Below are 21,258 nucleotides of genomic sequence, written 5' to 3' on the forward strand. Positions count from 1 at the left end.
GCAGTCCCTTACGCAACTGCACCGTGTTTCATGTCGTTTTGACTCGACTATACCTCATTGTTTCGCATAAGATCATCTAGCGACGGGCGGGTCCACGTCAGGCGTCAATACAACAATAAGGAAAAGATTATTTCTGAGAGCAATTAGCAGAGACGTTACTATGTTCCAGAAAAGAGGTAAAACAACAAAAAAAAGTTATTAACGTGTAACAATATTGTCGTCATTATTATACAGTACCAAACGGATGTTAAACGATTAAGGGATACAGTCTTCAGCATGTTTATTCCGCTTGGGATGTGACATAAGGGTGGCGCGTTCTAACGTGCCTCGTAGGAACGAATTTCGTTCTTCTTACCCAGGATGATTAGGGGGGAACGAGCGAGAACATGATCATTTTCGTAATCTACACTTCATACTACGAAACAGACAGTGATGAGGGAATCCGCGGGAAAACTAGAGTTGATGTTGTGCAAAGGAGAAATCACATGTTGCTGAGTGACAGTAGCCGGAAATTTCATTTATCACAATTTCGTAAAGTTGTAGGGATCGGTGCTCTGGATAGCGCATTTTCAACGTGGTTTGGTAAAATTGTTATATATCTGCAATATTTCCAAAGAAAAAAATCTAAAATCTTAGCCTCACATTGATAAAGACGACGACAGTATGATTCCATTAGCTTAACCTTACGGCGCTTGGGATTCAACGGGGTCGTTCTGGTGGCCAAATGACTCTGGAATATTAGTAACAATAGTATAGAATAATAGTATATCAATATATATTGAGGAAAATTGTCTACTTTCTTCAATCATTCGTTTGAAAAGTTAGGATTTTTTGTCCACATCGACCAGGGTGGTCGGTATAATTCAAAATAAAAGCTATGCTTGAGCCTAAACCTAAGCCTAGTGGTCATATCTCTCGGAATTCCAGGTTTTCAACGTGGCCCTGACTAAAATTGTTCAATATCCGCAATTTCCCATTGAAAAATACTGGACCTTAGTTCCACATGGGTAAAGCCGATCTGTATTTCGGATTCCATAGCTTTGGTTTTGCGCAGTGCCCAGGATTAAAGGCATCACCCCACGAATTTGGAGTGGAGTGTTACGGATTTCGGGTGGAGTATTCGTATACGGGATAGTAGATTATGGAGAGAAGGGTGATTCCGTCCATTTCTTCCTAATTGCCGTAAAAAACGGCCCGGAAGATACGGCTTCGAGCGTTCTGGCGCACTATTTTCCACAAGGAGTTCGATTGGAGCACACCAGCGTTGTGCGTGCGCCGCATCTTCGGGCCTTTTTTTGCTGCAACTAGGAAGAAATCGACGGAATTACCCACCTCTCCATAATCTACGACCCCGTATAGGAACTCTCCACCTGAAATCCGTACCACCCCAGATTCGTGGGGTGTTGCCCTTAATCGAGTTGTTTGGGTGGCCGCATCTCTCGGTTTCACGTATTTTCAACGTTGTTCTGCCCAAAATTGTTTAGTGTCTAGAATTTCCCTTCAAAAAACTTTGCTGGGACCTCAGGTTAACATCGACAGGTCCGATCGGCATGATTTCGTAGTAGAGGCTTTCGGTACTATCCTGTTAGAGCCTGACTTATTTATATGTTTCATGTACAAAGCCAGTTTCTCCTGCAAAAATTTTATTTTATTTCGAATTTTTTTGACTATGCTGTCCAATCATCGCTGCAGAGGGGTTTCCGTTTTGCTGTGATTATTGCGGTTAACCCGGATGCGGTGAGGATGACTCTTAAGCGCAGCCTCTCACCCGTTCGCTTTGAATCGCCGGCGCCGCGCTTCACGCAATTACGCCCACTGGGTAAATACTCAACAAGCTCAGCAGCTACGTCAAAATCGCCGAGATTGCAGCTCTGTGCAGGAACCCACGTGATTCCGGAAGCTTAACATTCTATTTCTATTTATCCTCATTCTTTTGAACTTAATTCAGCTCCTCTCAGTTTTCTGAGCTCCTAATTCTGTCCTTTTTTTTTTAAAAAAAAGGTGCTCTTACGCACTAATCCTGATACTAGCAAAGTATGTTTTATGTAGAAAGTATTTCCTTAAGTCTCCTTTTCTTTCTCTCCTTTTCCTTTTAATTTTTCCCATAATTGGAGATACTTGGATGTATTTGATCTATATTCAGCATTTTTCCTCCGAGAAATATTTGTTTTAACGGTTTAGAAAACCCGAAAAAGCATATATTCGTAGATAATATACCATGGATTAACCTACCTACCGTAATAATCCAGTAGTAGAAATGCTACGGATACCGTAGCACGAGGACAGGAAGAATTTAAGAGTAGTTTGCACAAAATTGTAATGAATGAAATTTTTAACGGAGATATAAAAATCAATGATAAATTTGATATGAGAATCCGTGATTATGATCTCTATGTCGGATGAATTCAATTATATACATTTTTTTCCAGAAAAAAGAACGATAATTCTATAACAATTAGTGTTTTTACGTACCCAGTTGGTTATACTTCTTTGTATATTTTTTGGTTATACTCTCCCAATGATTTTTAATATTTGAATCATTCACTACAATTTTCTTCAACGTATATGTCTCTGGTCACCGAGAAAATCGTCGAAATGTAATGTGTTGCGTTTCGTCAATATGTTTCATCGGTGCTTGACGCGACGGAGTTTTTTCTTGTTGTTTTTCGCTTGGAAAACATTGTGACGATGTTGTCTGTAGGTCGAATCTAAAGTTTACACTTTGATGCGTGAAGTACTTTGTAGTTGAAGGTAGAGAAGACGGCACAATGTGACCAAATCCTGAAAATCTTAGAATTTCAAAATATACAAATGAATAGGGCGGGAAATAGCTTCGAGTAGCACTTGAAAGGATAAAGGATAAAGTTTCTGGCGTTAATCAATCCGCTTGGGACCTTCGCCGCCACGTTCACTTCAATTCAGAATCGTTTGAGGTCTACGAACGTGTAACTGGCCTATACAATGACTTGCGGTGGCTAGCCGATGTGTCAAGTCAGTGTTTTTATCCTCCCAGACAAGTCTGGTACCCATTTATCGACCCCGGAGGGATGAAAGGCACTAGGGTGAGCACTAGAGCGGATTCGAACCTCCGATCGATCGTGCAGGAAGCGGAACCTCTAGCCGCTACACTACACCCGTGTGGCATTCATTCCATGAAAATATAGAAAACTCCTCCCCTACTTCATTTGCATTCGTTCCGTCCGTTCCTCAAAGTATCATATATCCTCAGGAGGTAATAATCTGTAAGCCAATCCTGCTAATTTGTAGCTGCTGGTAATTTATGCGAATGCTTTCGCAGTAGTTTTTTTTTCTGGAATATGAGCCAACACAGATCGATATAAATTGTTTTTGTGAATCAATTAAATTATGAAATTGAGCAAAATGAAGCGACTTGTGGGGAAAAAAAGCAGAAAACTTTGATAAATCAACGCTTTTTCGCCATTTTTCCCCGCAAAGAACTGCTGTAGTTACTTAACTCACTTAAGTAGTACGAATTCTCTCCATAATAATGCTCTTCGCCTCATGCACACAACTTATTCGAAGCATTGTTTACCTCGAAAGACTTGACGATTGCCGTAGGCGACTTTTTCTTTAAAAAAAACTGTTACATACATCTTTGGGGAAGCATGATGATAATTGCCTGAAATTCAGTAAGGTGTCGATTTCAGAGGGTGAGTTGCCTCTAATTGCTAATCATTTCTGCAAATGAAAAAAATTGGAAATCGAAGCTTTAGTTATGTAAATCATATTCAGAAAAAAATGAGTAGGTATTCAAAAAAATCCAGTTCTAAAAATTTCCTTCCTAATCCAGTTCTAAAATTTTTTTCCTTTTATTTCCTTCCTAATCCAGTTCTAAAAATAACTGGAATAATTTCTAAAAATAATCTAGAATAAAGATAGGTACGACTCACTCAGACTCATTTGATTTATTGCCCGGCGTTGGGTGGTCGTTGTGAGCCCCGTAAAAAAAAAGGGCGCTGGTATTGACCGCCGCCGAAGTCAAGTCACATCGGAAGAATCCAGAGACACTACATTTCTACTTGCTTAATCAACATAATTTTTTTCTTACAGGAAATTGTCACCGTAATTTTTTTTTGGAAAAATTGTGTTTTTCAGAATTGTGAAGAAGTTATTAGATATTGGAGAGTTTTTTGTTTACTTTTGAAATATGAAATGTTATTGTAATGTTCTATGAGGCATTTGTAATAATAAGCTTCTGAATCATTGTTTTCTAATTAAAGGCTGTAAATTACTTCGCTGATTTCCGTGATTTCTACAAACATTTGTGTTTTTCGGACAATATACGTAGCATCAGCATCATTTATTAAAATCAAAATCAATAAAATCAATAAATAATAAGGAACCTAAGAGCTATCGAGGAAAATGAATATTTGTTGCGTGTAATTAGAAGGTTTTCTGGCGGATAATCGTGGCTTATCCTATCATCCTGGAAAATCAAAATTAAAAATTAAGATTAATATTATCAATTATGTCCTGTTAAATATCATTTATTTCCCCCTGGAAAGTTTTGCTTTTCTCGAATTTTTGAACCGTATCCGAGAGATTTCACATACATATTTAATCATACGCCTCTGCTCTTGGATCATTTTTCGCCAGCTATTCGTTCATCTCTTTTGACTGCTCTCTCGAGCGTGCAATCCGAGCGCGAATCGTATGCAAATACGACTAACCGACCACCCATGGCAACTTGACACTCCTGCTCCTGCTCCTACTGTTGCTGCCGGTGCTCCTGCTGCTGCTCATTTGTTTCCTAAATTTTACCCACGCACCCAACACAGAGGTGAGCTTGCGGAGCGCTCTGAGGATAGAGCTCTGACAACCACAAACCTCTTGTTTTTTTTTCTGAGCCTCATCTTTTGTTTCTTTTTTTTTGTTTTAATTAAGTATAGTGTTATCGGGGTTTTTGACATTTACTTGGAAGGAAATTATAAGAAGGTTGTATTAATTAAAATTATTATTAATTATTATTTTGTCAATATTATAGATAATTACTTACAATAATTATTAATTAATAATAATTAAAATTACTGAAAATTACAGAAAGTTATTATTTATTATCACTTCCAATCCAGGGAAACTCTCGAGAAAATAGTTTTTTCTTCTCTAGAATCATACAACAAATTTAAAAGAAAACAAATTTTAGAAAGAAAGAAAGAAAGGAAGAAAGAAAACAAATCCTCTAATTTTCCTCCTTTGACTACTGGACTATGTATTTTACCTAACTGTATCGCTATTAATATTAATGTGACGAAATATAACTTCAGGTGAGCAAACTTAGTAGCTTTCCTCAATTTTTCTACTTATTCACCTTATGTAACCACCTAACTATTATTATTAAGGATAAGAAATATAACTTTACGTAACAAATACTCTAGTGAGCTCTGGAAAATTATTAGGGTAAACATCAAGAGTACATGGATAAAAATCCTAACTCCACGTACATTACATATCTTGGTTACTATTTCACTTCGAAAGACTTCATTATATATATTATATCATGCTCATTGATATTTGGAACATTTCTTCAACTAGAAGACATCCGAAAGTAAACGTCGAAAAAACGATGGAAAATCCGAGAAAAACGAATCCGATAATTGCGAAAATTCAGATTCGAGTTTGTCCTTCGCTTCAACATCTCCTTTCTCCTATGTACATTCCTCAAATTTCCAGCTTATCAAGAATTTTCTTTACATCAGTTTCCGTGTTACTGGTTAAAACGAGCACTTTTATAGAATTTCCCACCTTTCCATTTACATTTTTTAGATTACAATTACAAATATTTACAATTCCAAATCCTCACGAAGTTTTCAAAATTAAAAACTCAGCCTTCAAAATTGAAATTTTCACGTTATGCATCATAGATGATTTGCCGGTTTTGGAATTTTATTGCCTAAAATTAGATGGGTTTTTTTCCTGGGTACCTCTAAAATTAACTGCAATGAACAAACCGCTGCTAATTCCCTAAATGGAAACAGCTAAAGGCACTGGACGTTGTGTGCCGAACCAACTGGAAATCTTTCATTAAAACAATGGAAAATTTCCGGTTGGTTAAGCCACGTAGCAGTCCGGGGATCTACTACTAATAGGGCGCGTTGTTCTTTATTCAGAGTATTCCTTTTTCAGAAAAAAATATTCTTTTTTTTTTGGAATTTTTAGTCACCCCCTTCCTATTCACGCTTGAGTGAAGTGCTCTGAAGTGCTCTGGACTTTGAGCAGCTTCAGCCGTACACATTCATCCATCACACATCTTTAGTGCTTTTGTTCTTTACGATTGAAGTGCATTAGCGCCGTAAGGCGTTTCTATATGTTAAATTCTTAAAAGCGTATAAGTACCACTTTAGCTTTGTTCCAATGATGTGTTGGTGGTCCCATTGAATCCATAGTAGCTTCACTAATTTTTGGTGGTTTCTAGTAAACTACATTAAGAATTGTTGGGAAATCTTTAAAATGTTCCGCTTATTTTAAAAATCCCGTTTAGATTCTCAGTATTATCCTTTTTTCTTTTCATTTTTGAAATAAGAACAAAACCAACAAAACCATAAAGTATGCTTAAAAAATAAATATAAATAAAATGTATAAAGTACAGAGTGAGAAGATTAACGAAGAGTTATATGTTGGATAGAAAGCTAAATTTTTGTATTTTTTATTATATTATTTTAATTTTATTATAATATTTATTATTATTTATTTTTATTTTCATATCATAATTATTTATATATTGTTATTATTATTATTACTTATATTTTATATTATTAATTATTTATATTTTTACATTATTTATTTATGGTGACTAAAATACGTAAATACATATAGTCGTCGCCAATGATGTTCAACCGCGCTGACGCAGCGCATCTATCAATCTTTTCGAAGAAGGGATTTTCCCCAACCGATCCTCTCTTGCTGCTCTTTTTTCACGTTCTTCGTCTTCACAGCATATTAGAAGGAAGAACTAAATGGTTTTTCTCTGAGAATTTTTTCTGGTTGGAAAAAAAATTTCCCGAGTAAAATGACTTATTCTAGGGAATAAGATAAGTACATTTTCATTTCTATTCATGAAATTCCATTTTCCCTTCCACTTGAACAATTTTCTCTTCTCGTTACGGTAGTCGTTTAGGGTGAATAAATGACAAATCCGCTTTCTCTGGCAGATCTCTGCAGGCGACAACTGTCATTTTCGATGATGGATGGTGATGCTCGGAGGCGATCGCTACAAAATCTGCAGTTGTGCCAGCCAGCTTGCAGCCAACCTAGTTTTTCATCGATAATTCGGATCATCATCAGCCATACGGCGAACGGAGTCTCTCCGTTCCACTTCTCTAATTTATTCATTATTATTTTTTTCCCAATTCAAACGACATATGGTGTATATTACGACCGTTAAATAAATCCCTCCGTGTCGTTATCCCAGCAGAAATCGGCGCTATAATATGTCTATGCTACCCGGAATAAGAATTTTCACATCGGGAATCAAGAAAAGAAAAACATTTTCTATTTATTTTCGAACGCAATTCAAATCGAATTATAACTATTCGAATTTTTATGATTCATGATTGATTTTAATGTCAACACTCGTCGCCGCCATAACATTTCTTTCCGCTTTTTTCTTTCTCTAAAACTTTTTTTTTTGCCGAGGAACGAAACTCATATATCGCGTTTGTTTGTGATACTACCACGCTTCTTAGTTTCAAACCCATTCATCTTTAATAATGGGTTTGTTTTCATTCTTAGCGTTGGAATGTTATTTTTCCCCCTGTGATCCATCTCTTCTTTTTATTTTCTTGGATTTCATCGTAATAGTGCGAGTTTTTGCTCCACGAACGAATGGGACCTTTTGCTCATAACGTCTTTTTTTAAAACTGTTCTCTTGTATTGGTGCCAATTCTGTGTACTTTCCAGATTGCCTTTCCTCGCTAATCCTTAAAAAACCAGAAAATTTCCTCCCTTCTCCTTTGATTCGAAACAGAGTCAGTCTTCTTCTTAAGGATCAAGTTCAGGGGATTGTTAATCTCTAAGCGCTCCTTGGATTGAAATAATCTCCTATTTTTATCTTTCTTCCATTCTGTTTTTTTTTTCAACTTACATTTTTAGATACTAAAATTATTCGCAATCAAGCAGCTCGATTTTTTTTAACAGATGAAAACTAAAGAACAGGAAATGATGAAATCAGTGAAATGAAAAATGTTTGAATATATAGGAAAATGAGTCTATTTGTCGGATAAATCTTTTTTCTTCTGCCTTTTCACTCACCAGCATTTTTGTGTAATTAACCGAATTACTAGACAAATAAAAATATATAATATAATAAAATCAATGTAATAAATAATTGACGACATAGAATATAAATATAATAAATATAATAATACAGTATAAAAATAATATACAAATAAAAATATAAATATAAACAAATAAGGGAGGTAAAATCATATATATTGATTAGTGTTGTAGATATATTTATTATATTTAGCAGATTGACCTAAATCCCAACTTCTGATCACCATTTTGATTCGAATTGCTCCAGTTTTCTACGGCAATGAATTTCTGACAAATTATTTCTTAGACGAGAAGGGGGAAAAAAAACGGTAGCCGAGAAGGTAAATCGTTGTTGTGAAGTGGAATGTGATGAAAAATGTGTGTGCTCGTTGTACTGAGAAAATATCCTCGAAGTGCTGTGAATAAAGTCGTTCAAGTGGATTATTGACGTTGTCGAGAATTTCTTCTTACGATCCCACCACGGCTGTGAAGCCGGCCGACGAACACCAGTTGGATGTGATGTGCTTCATGCGCATACGTTCCACAGGAAATCCAATCCAAATTAGTTGTTCTGTTCTGGAATTTTTTAGGGACGCTTTAGGACCTTCAGTAGATCAAATTCTCAGCTGTTTTTCCTCGTAAAAATTTTGATATTTAGTGAATTTCTTTTTTTTTTTTTGCTAACCAACACAGTTTAGTTTATAAGAAGCGTCTCCTGTTTAAAGACGCCTTGTACATTTTGATTGGCAGACACACAGCTAGTGAGGTTCCGTCTTTTTTTTGGTTTTTTCGGGAAAGATCCGTCCGTGGGACACATGTAAAGGGCGTCATCATTTAGAAAAATGATCCTTTCGAATCGAGGTATGTATGTATCTCACCTAGCTTTTCTGTTCTAATATCATTTTCCAAAGGGTGCAACTTTTCGTTCGCACTTTTCCCTGATTCAATTTTATTCTCCTTTCTGACTAACTGAAACTTTTTCCGCGTCGGCTTTCAATCGCAGTGAAATTTTCATGTTCGTAGAAATTTCGATGAAATAATTTTCTCTGAATGTACTTTGGATAAAGCGGATTATAGATTTCTCTTATAAATGTGTATTTGTTCTGGATTAAACGATTAATCTGCCGCCTTCAGCGGGCGGCGCACTGAGCGATTTTCTTGTCCTTCTATCCACGAGAGCAAATAACCTTCAAAGTTCCAATCCTTAAATTTGATAGGAATCTCTATTTTTCTAGATTTTCGATGTAATTTCTATGTCCAGAAATATTTTGTCTAACAAGTATGATAGTAGGTAGCGAAGGAAAATCGACTTTAAGCAGGCCTAGAAAAGTGGATCTTTAAGGATTTTTCATTCTGTTCAATTTTGTATTTTCTTTAAATTTACAACCTATTTATAGGTGCCTATTTTCTCGTTTTTCTTTATATTGAGCGCTCCTAAAAATATCCTATTCATTTGAATCGGAGCTTCTGCCTCCAGGTCTCTCTAGGCCGCCATCACCTAGGAAATGTGAAAAATTTTCCCGTGTACACTTTCAGTTAGTGCGTGAGAAAATAGCAACGGTGTACACAGATGTGGATGAAATATGCGCTGTACTAGTTATTGGATCCTGAGAAAATTTTAAGCGGTGTGTGAAATTTCAGAATGTTCCCTCGAAGATGCATTTGGTGTCGTAGTCTCAGCTTTTATTTTCCTAGCTTAAATCAAAATATGAATCCTAGTGAAAGCATTGAAGAGAATTTTCTTGATGAGGTGCTGTTTTAATTTTCAATCTTTAAATTTTTCAAAATGCAATAATAATACAAAAATAATAATTTTTCAACACATCACATGAAAAAACGCGGTTTTTTTTAAAATCTCTTTTTCTTTTTTCTATCTCTTTGCTATTGATGTAGAGAATTTTTTTCAAAATATAATTTATTCCTAAAAACACTGTTTTATTTTTCTCACCGCATCAGTTGTGACTAATTTTTCCATGCCAAGAGTTCCTAGCACCCTTCCTATTGCTTAGATAGATATTATTGTGGAACGTGGTTCTGAACGGAAACTGGATGTGGATCGTAGTGTGGCGAATGACTTATGTGGGTAAATAAGAACAACGTAAGAGAATTTTTTTCTCGATATCCTCAACATTTCACACCGTTGGGAAATTGTCCTGGTGCGCTGTCGGCCCTTGAACCAGCTATGTATGTGTCTTGAGTGGGCGAGTATTTGAGAAATGTCAGACGCGTCAGCTTTTTTTCCCCCGAGCTATCGAGTCTCTCTTGCAAAAATCTAGAGATCTCAGCTCATATTTTCCTGCAAATTCCTCCGGATATTTCCAGTCACATCTCGGACAAATCATTAAAGTAAGTAAAATAAGGATAAAATGCCTGGCGTTAATGGATCCGCTTGGGATCCGCCACTATGTTCCCTTCAATTCAGGATCGTTTGTGGTTCAGCAGTGTTTAACTAGCCTATACAATGACTTGCGAGGGCTGGCCAATGTGTCAAGTCAATTTTTTTTCCTCCCACACAAGTCTGGCACCAATTTATAGGCTCCGGAAAGAGGAAGAGTTTGCTGAGCACCTGACCGGAGGACTCAAACCTCCGATCAACTCTCTGCTGACAGCAGAACCTCTTACCGACTGCGCTACACTCGCCCAGACTCACTCATTGTGTTTATTAAAACTGTATATTTTTTCCTTACTCTAGGAAAAACTCAGTTCTAGCTGTTGCGTTGCTGCTGTTGTTATTGTTTACCAATCACTACTGCTTGTGGTTGGGATCAACAACACAGGGAAAATGGTGGTTTTCTCTAACAATAGTTACTTCTTCCGCAAGAATTATTACGAGAAAAACCTGTCTTAATGCACCTAATTGTAGTGCTTTTTTGTTTTCTATTTATTCATGTATGCAAATGCTCCGTCAAAACAATATATGTTGCAAATATAGGTACCTCTCTGTTTCTTAGTCATTTATTTTGTAAATTGAAATGGGTTATCACGTAAGGATTTCAGTCATTCTCCAAATATTTTTATTCGTATGTGATTTATTCCAGATGTAGTTGATCTTTTCCTTCTACTTGATGTATTGTAGAACCTCCGTTCTTATATTCGAACTTAGTGCAATTTATTTTCTTCTTTCTCATTTTTTCTTTTTTTTCATTTTTCTTTTGCACAAAATCTCAAAATCATATTTTTAGTGCATTTATAGCACGACGTTGCAGTTATAAACTTGTCCTTATTAGTTCAGATTTAAATTCTAATAGTACTCCACAAGTTCAATTCAATCTCAGTGTTAAGTAGGTTCCCCTAGGGGCTTGACGGAAATTTGCTGCAGAAGGAAATTTTCCGAAAAAAAATAAGAGGAAATCATTTCCGAGTGACAGCGATTGATGAAAACCATTTGTGGCCGCATATGTCTATGACACAAAAACTCGAATTGCACAGGTTCGGAAAAATTTTGGATCTTGGATTCTTATCAGCGGTGAATTTCTTTCCGTACAGCATGTACAGCGTGTATCATATTTCCGTTGAAGCCTTAGGGCAATTAATTAGCACAGAACGAACAGAATTCCTATAGAATTGCCGATGTTCTACTGTCCTTGGATCTTCGCACGGGAAATACGTAGATTTTATTGATTTGCTTGAGCTGTGGCCAAGATTGGTATTGATATTTATGAACAGCTAACGTTTCGGCGTTATCGCCTTCGTCAGAGCCTGGAAAAAAATCAAAGTCATTAGTGATTTATCCTCTCAACGCGTCTCATCACCATACAGAAAGCATCCAAACGGTAGGTAAACACAAACAACAACACATCGGCTAGTGCTTACCTCATTTGCTGGCTTTGGTAACGGAACAGACCATTTACGTACCACAACTACGAGTGTCACAAGGGTTTTTTGTGGACCTGATGGTCCGCCCCGTGAGATCAAAACCCGCATAGATTTTGATATGGGAATAGTTCATTCAAGAACATTCCAGCGTGGGCAAAATAATTCCATTTCGTTTCTTCCACCGAATGTCAAAGAACATACCACAACCACAAGTCACATGGGTTTTTTATATAGTGCTCACCCGCCCGCCCCGTAGATTAAAACCCGCACAGACCTCGGGCTAGTTCGTGATCGCAGTGTACTCATGCTTCCTGTTCTGAACTTTTGGCAGTAATCCAAAATGCCTCTAGTGTTTTGATTATGATCTCGGACTCGAACGATAGTATAGTAACCTCTACATACTTCTATTTCGGAGTTCTAATGAGTTATGTGTTACGGTGTGGAGAGTTTAGAGCCTGTGAGTCCATCTGGATGCTCCTTGACCCGAACACACAATGGGAGTCCCGTTTCCCCTATGGAATCGTCGGCTAATTTTCATAGTAGAAATAAAATCAAAATTTGAACTAACTTAAACAGGCTCATGACTGCAACTTCGCACTATAGATTGAATTAATTGACTAATTGATTTGAGATTAATTAATTTATAATCCATTGAAAATATTATTCCGGGAACTAGTGCAGAAGGTTAAAAATAAAATAAATCGCACTAGGTGCAGTTAGGGAAGGTTTTTTTTGTAGATGTCATGTGACTCATTAGGTGGCACTTCTTAAGGCGTTTGAGATGGGCACTTTTGAGCTCCAGTGGAAGCCATCGTGGCACGAAATGAGACGGAATCGAAGTGGAATCATCCTCTAAGCGCTGAGTAATTCAGTGAGGAGACTGGTTGCTTTTTTTCGAATCTTCCATGGAACCATAGCTATTAAAGTGCCCCTTTAACTTCTTCAACGGTTCGCCCAGCACTAGGTATTTTAATGAGAATCGATTGAGGGGAGAACTAAAACGGACACTAATCCTGAGGAAGAATCCTTCAAGTTCAAGCGCTAGAATGATGAAGAACACAGGAATCACTTCGGCTTAAGACCAAAGGGATCAGGATCAGAGATAAAAAGAAGTCGTTCCCAAGAGTCACCACTTGAATGTTGGCGTCAACGCCGATCGAACCATCTTTCACACAGCATTTTTAAATGTCTCTGATCAAGGAGCACTTTTTTTTCTGGAAGGAACTCTGCGAATAACTCCACAAGTCTGCATCAATAACGATAGAAAATTGGAAAATCTGACACGGAATCGGGCTACATATTATATTTTCGTTGCCGTCAACTATGGCGTAGATTCTCAATGCAAGTTGGTGAAGTTTAACGGATCCTCAGAGGACATCTTTTTCTCCTTTGTAAAACTAAAACTGCACATTTCGTGTACCGGTTTTTCACTTGCCTACACTTCAAATGTAGCACTATCGCATTTCGACGCTCGTTCACAAGTTTTTCATCCGTAAAATGGTCCTGTGTTTTATGCGACACACGTATGTGGCGCGCCGCCGCCACTTCTTCTTTTACTGCTGGTGATTTCAACTGAAAAGCATCTTCTGATGACTGTCGTAAAGGGATTCAAAAAAGTCGACGTCGAAACGACGCGCAGTTTCGTTGCGTTGCCGGATCCTACTTTTGTTAGTACATACATAAATGAACATTTCACTTTCTTAAGCTGCACCGTTTCTTTGAAGTCGTTTTTTTCTTCTTTTCTTTTCTCGTTTTTTCCTTATTATCGTAGTATTTCCTCTACGATGATATAAGAATCTCAGTATCGTTTTGCGCTGATCTCTTTGTACATCGGAAGTAGCTCTCGGCACTGACCGAACCAAATCCACGCTGACGCCTCCTGGAAAAGATTGACATAACGTTGATATGTCGTCGGACGAGTGTAACGCAGTTAACAAGAGGTTCTGCCGCGATTGTACGGTTGACGCTTAGGGCCAACCAAGCCTTTCTTGCCTCCGGGATCGACGAATTGGTACCAGATTCATTTGAGAGGACAGAAACACGGATTTGATACATCGGTTACGCTCCCCGAGTCATTATACGTAGGCCAGGCACGCGATTTTAAATCTCCATCGATTCTGAATTGAAGTGAACTCGTCGTCGTCATTCGAATGATCAACGTCAGACTCTTTGTGCTTCAACGGTGAGGTCGTGGATCGTGATGATAGGGTCAATCTGGCTGTGAAACGAAGCGTTGTGACGACGAATATTGTAAAGAACGGATCCTTTTTTCTGTCTGTCACAATCTTTCTTTTTTCTCTTTAAATACGACTACAGTATATCTATAGTACTATTTTTAGATTTCAGTTAGATAGAATAAAAGACTATAAATAACACAGTACTCAAAAAGTGAGGTGGTAAACTCTACACCTAGCTTCCGATAAGAAACGATTATTTTAAAGAATTTGACAAATTTGTACGGCTGCTGTATTTATTACCGTCGTCGGTAAGCCGGCACGTGATTGGATGGTGTGAAAAGTGGGCGGAGTCTTTACGTTCTTCTCAGAGTTGCGGGAGGGGGCGGGCACCGACGAGTGCTATTCGACAACAACAGCGGCTGATCGGCGACAAGAGACCAAATGGAGCTGAGCGGTCCTCCTGTGGGGTCACTTTCCCTTAACCAGCACCTCATTATTTCTGGTTATCAAACCTTTTACCTCCATACCTCCCGTTGATATCCACGTTGATTTATTTATGAGATCAACCGATCGCGACGGGCTTAGCATTAGTGCAAAGGATCTCGTTGGGATCATCTGCTCCCCGAAAAATGAAGGAGAGGCTAAAACCTGAGCCAGGATAAATCATTCTAGGTTACACCCATATCATATCAATAAATCACAACCGCAGAAGATCCTTCTGGTCAAAAACTACCACCCGAATCTTTCCGGCACCTAAATGAAGCTATTTATCTTCCTATTCGTGAACAAAAGAAAATCCTAGGGATTCCCTCCACCTCTTATACTTTTAAACTGTACGGTATACACAAATAACTCTTCCGTTTCTTTGAAATCCAGATAAGCTAGTTGTAATACCCTGTTTAATGCAGCAAACAAAATATTATCAATAATAAAAGTAATATACATAATATTTTGAGTATATCTATATTGGCGATGCGTTCCAGCCAGCTTTTTTTGAGTTTATTTTTATTTTGAATGTAAACTATTCAGAATCTTCGTGAAAAGCTCAGACTCAAAATAGAAATAATAGTTCAAATTCGAGTCTAAGCTATTCAAAATCTTCGCAACGACATTAATGCATGGACATTTTTTTGTACAAAGGTAGTTTGATTCACTTTTTTTTGGTAATTTCAAATTTCTTGAGTGTAATTACCTACGTGGACGAATTTGTGCTCTTGTAAATCATAAATAGCATTTTAATGAAAGGCTGTAATTGCCCACTGTTGATTACTCTATTTCATTTTTAGTAATATTAAAAATAGTGCATTAACTAGAATTTATTCTCTAGATTTTCCTTTCGTAATCTACTCTAAAATTTCTGCGTTTTTTTTTAAATAGAATTGTTTTGTTTTAGCTGTTTATTTCTCTACCCCTGGCTCTAATAGATTAATATTTCTCAAAATTAATATTTCTCTTTCTATTTACCTTTATGGATCAATCTTTGTTTACCTACTTATTGGTCGATGCCTTTCAGTGAGGAGATCCAAAAATTTGATGATGCCCAGAGAAGATGGAACCAAGAAGTAGATCAACTTTGGGCCCTTTCTTTATTTTTCAAAATTTTCCTTTATTCGTTTTTTCCGTGGATTGATGTCTACAATTTCATGGTTTTCTTCCGAAGTAACTCTCCAATTTACTCGAATTTTTTTCCCAATGCGATTGTTCTCTCCTTGTATTTGCCGTAGAATCACAGAAACAAAAGGAAATATGTAGATTGATTAGATCGGGACATATGGCTTTTTTTTTGAAAATTGCCTGATTTTTTAAATTTTTTTAAACTTAGTATTTAATAAGTTAAAACGGGTTTTTTCAAGTTTTCCATAAGACAACCCCTTTAATAGACGTTCAACCTTTCAAGCGTAAGATTTTCAGGCTCTCGAAGGCGCTGCAAAACCTCGTGCAAATTTGCTCACATTATAATGCATAATTCATCCTGAAAAAAGAAAACCTTCATCATAAATGCTAGGAATTCAACGTTTTTTGTCATCGTGCCGTTGAAAAACCCCATCATTAGTTTAATTGTCTTCACTATTTGTGAAGGAGGTCCGCCTTAAATATTGTGGCTAAAATTTTCCTTACATCTGGAATATTTGAGTCTTTTGAGATGCTTTTTGTGAAAAATATCTAAAATTTCAAGCATTCTACAACCCTTTCTAGCTCATGCAGAAAAAAAACTAGAAAAAAAAGAACTAGGAAAAAAACTAAAACTTTCAAAGTTCTTCCAGCTCAGCTCTGTTCTTTTACGACAGAGATGTCGTAGAAGGTGCGCATAGCTAAAATTTCTGGATAATTTTGCGCTGCTGGTTCCAGTCGCATACCTAATTTTATTTAATCAGATTTATTCGTAATACGTGACGTCACATAAATGAAACTAACAGAATAATCGTAAAAGATCACTTGTTACTCTCTATTGATGTGTTATTTGATACTTTTCATTTTTTTTCCAACAGCTGTCAAGTTCAGCAGGATTTTTTTTCCTTATTGTGTTCATGACAATCTATCGACATATGTCAACATTCTGCACTGAAAGGTCGAAGAAATAAAAATTTTGAGCGGTTGAGGGGAATTTCGAGGAAATTCTGTAAATGAAAGAAGGAAACAGCTCTGTCGGAATTGCGCAGTTCCTTTTTTTCAGCTTCCGTTTAAGAGGTTTTTTCTTTCAAGAAAAATAAAGGAAGTACAGAATATTGTATAATTTATGGAAGGAGCCAATATTTTCCAACGTCTTCTGACAAACCCAAAGTGAATTCGCTGATAACTATTGTAGAACCACTGAAAGTTACACAGAAACCAGAAGAAAATGGAACTTAGCACACACAGAATAGAAAATATTGGCTTCTTCCATAAATTATGCAATATTCGGTACTTTTTTATTCTTAAAATTAAGATAAATCGAAACTTAGAGAATTTAAAATTAAGCTTAAAATATTCTCTCTTTTATTTTCTCCCATTCTCTTATATGTATCTGTTTCTCTGGGCTATGTTCTTCTTCGTTTGGTTTCTCATCACTGAATTCACTCCTGGTTTGTCCCACAACGTCTTCTGATTTTCTTATACTGAATCCTGAATATATAGAGATTAAAAATCAATGAAGATCAGCATGATTACGGTCGTTCCCAGGAATCAGTCAACTAGAATTCTTACACTGCGTTTCCACTGTTTATTGCTTGGTTGAACACATATGCTTAAATCCATAAGCATCCATATTCCCACGAATTCCAAGCGTCTATGAATTGTCGCTGTCGGTGAGCTTGTTATGTGTCACCTGACACTCAGTCATGAAAATTTAATGATTCCAAGCGCTACTTATAAAAAATACGAATGTATTGTATGCTCTTGCTGGTTCGAATCATCAGCGGACCTTTCTTCAAAGCAGCAGGCGTGTAGTTTTAAAAAATACATCAATTTGTTACTGTGAGCAGGATACAGTTCCTTGTGAACGAACATGGAATTACTCAAAAGAAGAAATTTTGATTAAAGACATCACCCCACGAATCTGAGGTGGTACGGATTTAAGGTGGAGTATTTGTATACGTTATGGGAGACTATGGAGAGGGGGGTGATTCCGTCCATTTTTTCCCGGAAAAAAACTGCCCGGAAGATGCGGCGCGTGCACACGACTGGCGCGCTCCAATCGAACTCCTTGTAGAAAATAGCGCGCCGGAACGCTCGAAGCCGTATCTTCAGGGCCGTTTTTTACGGAAATTAGGAAGCAATGGATGGAATCGCCGTCCTCCCCATAATCTACGACCCCGTATAGGCATAGCACACCTGGAACCCGCACCACTCCAGATTCGTGGGGTGATGCTTTAAGCCCAGTTCATCTCAACCACTAATAAGGATAAATAATAAGGATAATAAGGATAATAACAGATAACAACCACTAATATTCGAAAAAAATTGAATTTTTTGATCATGATTTGAATAAATACAATATTCAATACAATTAAAATACTTGGTTATTTGAGTGAATAAATATTTTTAGAAAACCCATTTATTCAAATATTTGTTCTCGAATATTACTGTTTGAGATGAGATCACCCTTATTTTCTCGTTCTTTAATTATGGAGGAAATTTGAATGACATTTTTTTGAGATAAAACCAAATAGGTGCAATATGTGAACGGTTCTTTGGCCACGTTATATCCATTCTAATTCATTCGGAATCGGAATTTCTTTTTTCAAGTGATTCCGTGTCCGTTCACGAAGGACTGTATCGTATTTACAGTAACAAATTAAATATTTTTTCAAAAACTACACACCTGCTGCTTTGAAGAAATGTTCGCTAATGATCCGAACCAACAAGAGCATACAACAGTGGTATTTTTTTATAAGTAGCGCTTGGAATCATTAAATTTTCACGACTGAGTGTCAGGTGACACACAACAAGCTCACCGACAGCGACAATTCATAGACGCTTGGAATTCGTGGGAATATGGATACTTATGGATTTAAACTTATGTGTTCAACCAAGCAATAAACAGTGGAAACGCAGTGTAAGAGTTCTAGTTGACTGATTCCTGGGAACGACCGTAATCATGCTGATCTTCATTGATTTTTAATCTCTATATATTCAAGATTCAGTATAAGAAAATCAGAAGACGTTGTGGGACAAACCCGGAGTGAATTCACTGATGAGAAACCAAACGAAGAAGAACATAGCCCAGAGAAACAGATACATATAAGAGAATGGGAGAAAATAAAAGAGAGAATATTTTAAGCTTAATTTTAAATTCTCTAAGTTTCGATTTATCTTAATTTTAAGAATAAAAAAGTACCGAATATTGCATAATTTATGGAAGAAGCCAATATTCAGATTTTAAGATTTTAAGATTCAGTATAAGAAAATCAGAAGACGTTGTGGGACAAACCCGTAGTGAATTCGGTGAAGACCCCAACCACACAGAGTTACACAGAAACTAGAAGAAAATAGAACTTAGCGCAGAGACACAGAATAGAAAATATTGGCTCATTTCATAAATTATGCAATATTCTGTACTTTTTTATTCTTAAAATTAAGACCAAATTGAAGCTTAGAAAATTTAAAATTAAGCTTAAAATATTCTCTCTTTCATTTTCTCCCATTCTCTTCTATGTATCTCGCTTCTTCTGGACTTCATGCGCATTTTTTTCAAAGTTCTCCTATATAATTCAATGTAGGATTGAAGAAAAACCCATTAGACTTGAAAAATGTCCAATGTAATATAATATAGAGCTGATTGTACGTTCTAAAACTCAATATGGGACCCAATAAACGGTGCTACTGAAAAATCTTAAGCGCTACCTTGGATCCGAAAATGATGGGCCGAAGCTCTGACCGAAAAACTTCGATAGAACTCTAGGAACAAATTTAATTATAAGGTAAAGTTTTTCTGCTCTGAAAAAACCTGAAACGTTAGTAGAAACGTGGAAATGCGTGATTTCCATAAAACTCTTTTGTTTCAGATACAGAATTTCTTCGCATATCCCCTCATTTCAAAAATTCTTATTTCTTTGACCTTTCAGTTTAGGATTTTGACATATGTCAATGGATTGTCATGAACACAATGAGGAAGAACCCCTAGTGAACTTGACAGCCGATGAAAAAAAAAGAAAAATATCAAATAACACATAAGTACAGAGTAAAAAGTGACCTTTCATGACTACTGTGTTACGTTCATTCACGTTGTTTCACGTGGCAGTACTTTTGAACGAATCTCATCAAATGGAATCAGTTATGCGACCGGAGCCAGCAGCTTGAAGTTGCCGAGAAATTTTTGCTGCACCTCATCTTCAACGACATCTATGTCATACTACATAGAATAGAAGTGAGCCGGAAAAGCTCTGAAAACTCCTAATTTTTCCGTGATAAGATGAGAAGAGCTGAAAAATGCTTCATATTTTAAATATCTTTTTGAAAAAAGTAAAAAAAAAACATCTCAATAGACCTAAATACTGGCGCAGAAATAAGTTTTGAAGGATTTACAAAAGATGGCGTGACTAGCATTAAAGGCATCACTTCACGAATCTGAGGTTGTACGGACTTCAGGTGGAGTATTCGTATACGGGATCGTAGATTATGGAGAGGAGGGTGATTCCGTTCATTTCTTCCTAATTGTCGTAAAAAAACGGCCCGGAAGATACGGCTTCGGGCGTTCTGGCGCACTTTTTTCTACGAGGAGTTTGACTGGAGCGCGCCAGTCCTGCGCGCGCGCCGCGTCTTCCGGGCCGTTTTTTACGGCAATTAGGAAGAAATGGACGGAATCACCCTCCTCTCGGTAGTCTTCCATCCCGTATACGAATACTCCACCTGAAATCTGCACCACCTCAGATTCGTGTGGTGATGCCTTTAAATCGCATTAGACCTTCCTGTAACTATATTAATCTTCAGTGGTCATCATTTTTCTCTAAAAATCATTGCATGTCATTTTGCTAAAGTGTGGACTATCTAATTTGTTTGTGCTCCATCTATGTCGACCATTGCGCCAACAAAGCACAATTCGCGGGAAGCGTTGCTTTTTTTTAATTTGAAGAAAATTCAGCTGGTGGACATCGAGTGGTGTGCGAAGAATATAGGGAACATGCTCTATCAATAAAACATGTGAGTAGAGATCCTGAGGTTTTAGAGGTGCTGATTTAGAAACCAGAATCTGAGGCGGTACGGATATCAGGTGGAGTATCCGTATACCGGATTGTAGATTATGGAAAGGGGGTGATTCCGTCTATTTCTTCCTAATTTCCGTAAAAAAAGGCCCGGAAGATACGGCTTCGATCGTTCCGGAGCGCTATTTTCTACAACGAGTTCGATTGGAGCGCGCCCGCCTTGTGTACGCGCTGCATTTTTATTCTTCCGGGCCATTTTTTACGGCAATTGGGAAGAAATGGACGGAATCACCCACCTCTCCATGGTCCACGATCCCGTATACGAATACGAATCCACCTGAAATCCGTACCTCCCCCTCAGATTCGTGGGGTGA

This window comes from Necator americanus, chromosome II (genome assembly GCF_031761385.1).
Source record: "Necator americanus strain Aroian chromosome II, whole genome shotgun sequence".
NCBI classification, from domain to species: Eukaryota; Metazoa; Nematoda; class Chromadorea; order Rhabditida; family Ancylostomatidae; genus Necator; species Necator americanus.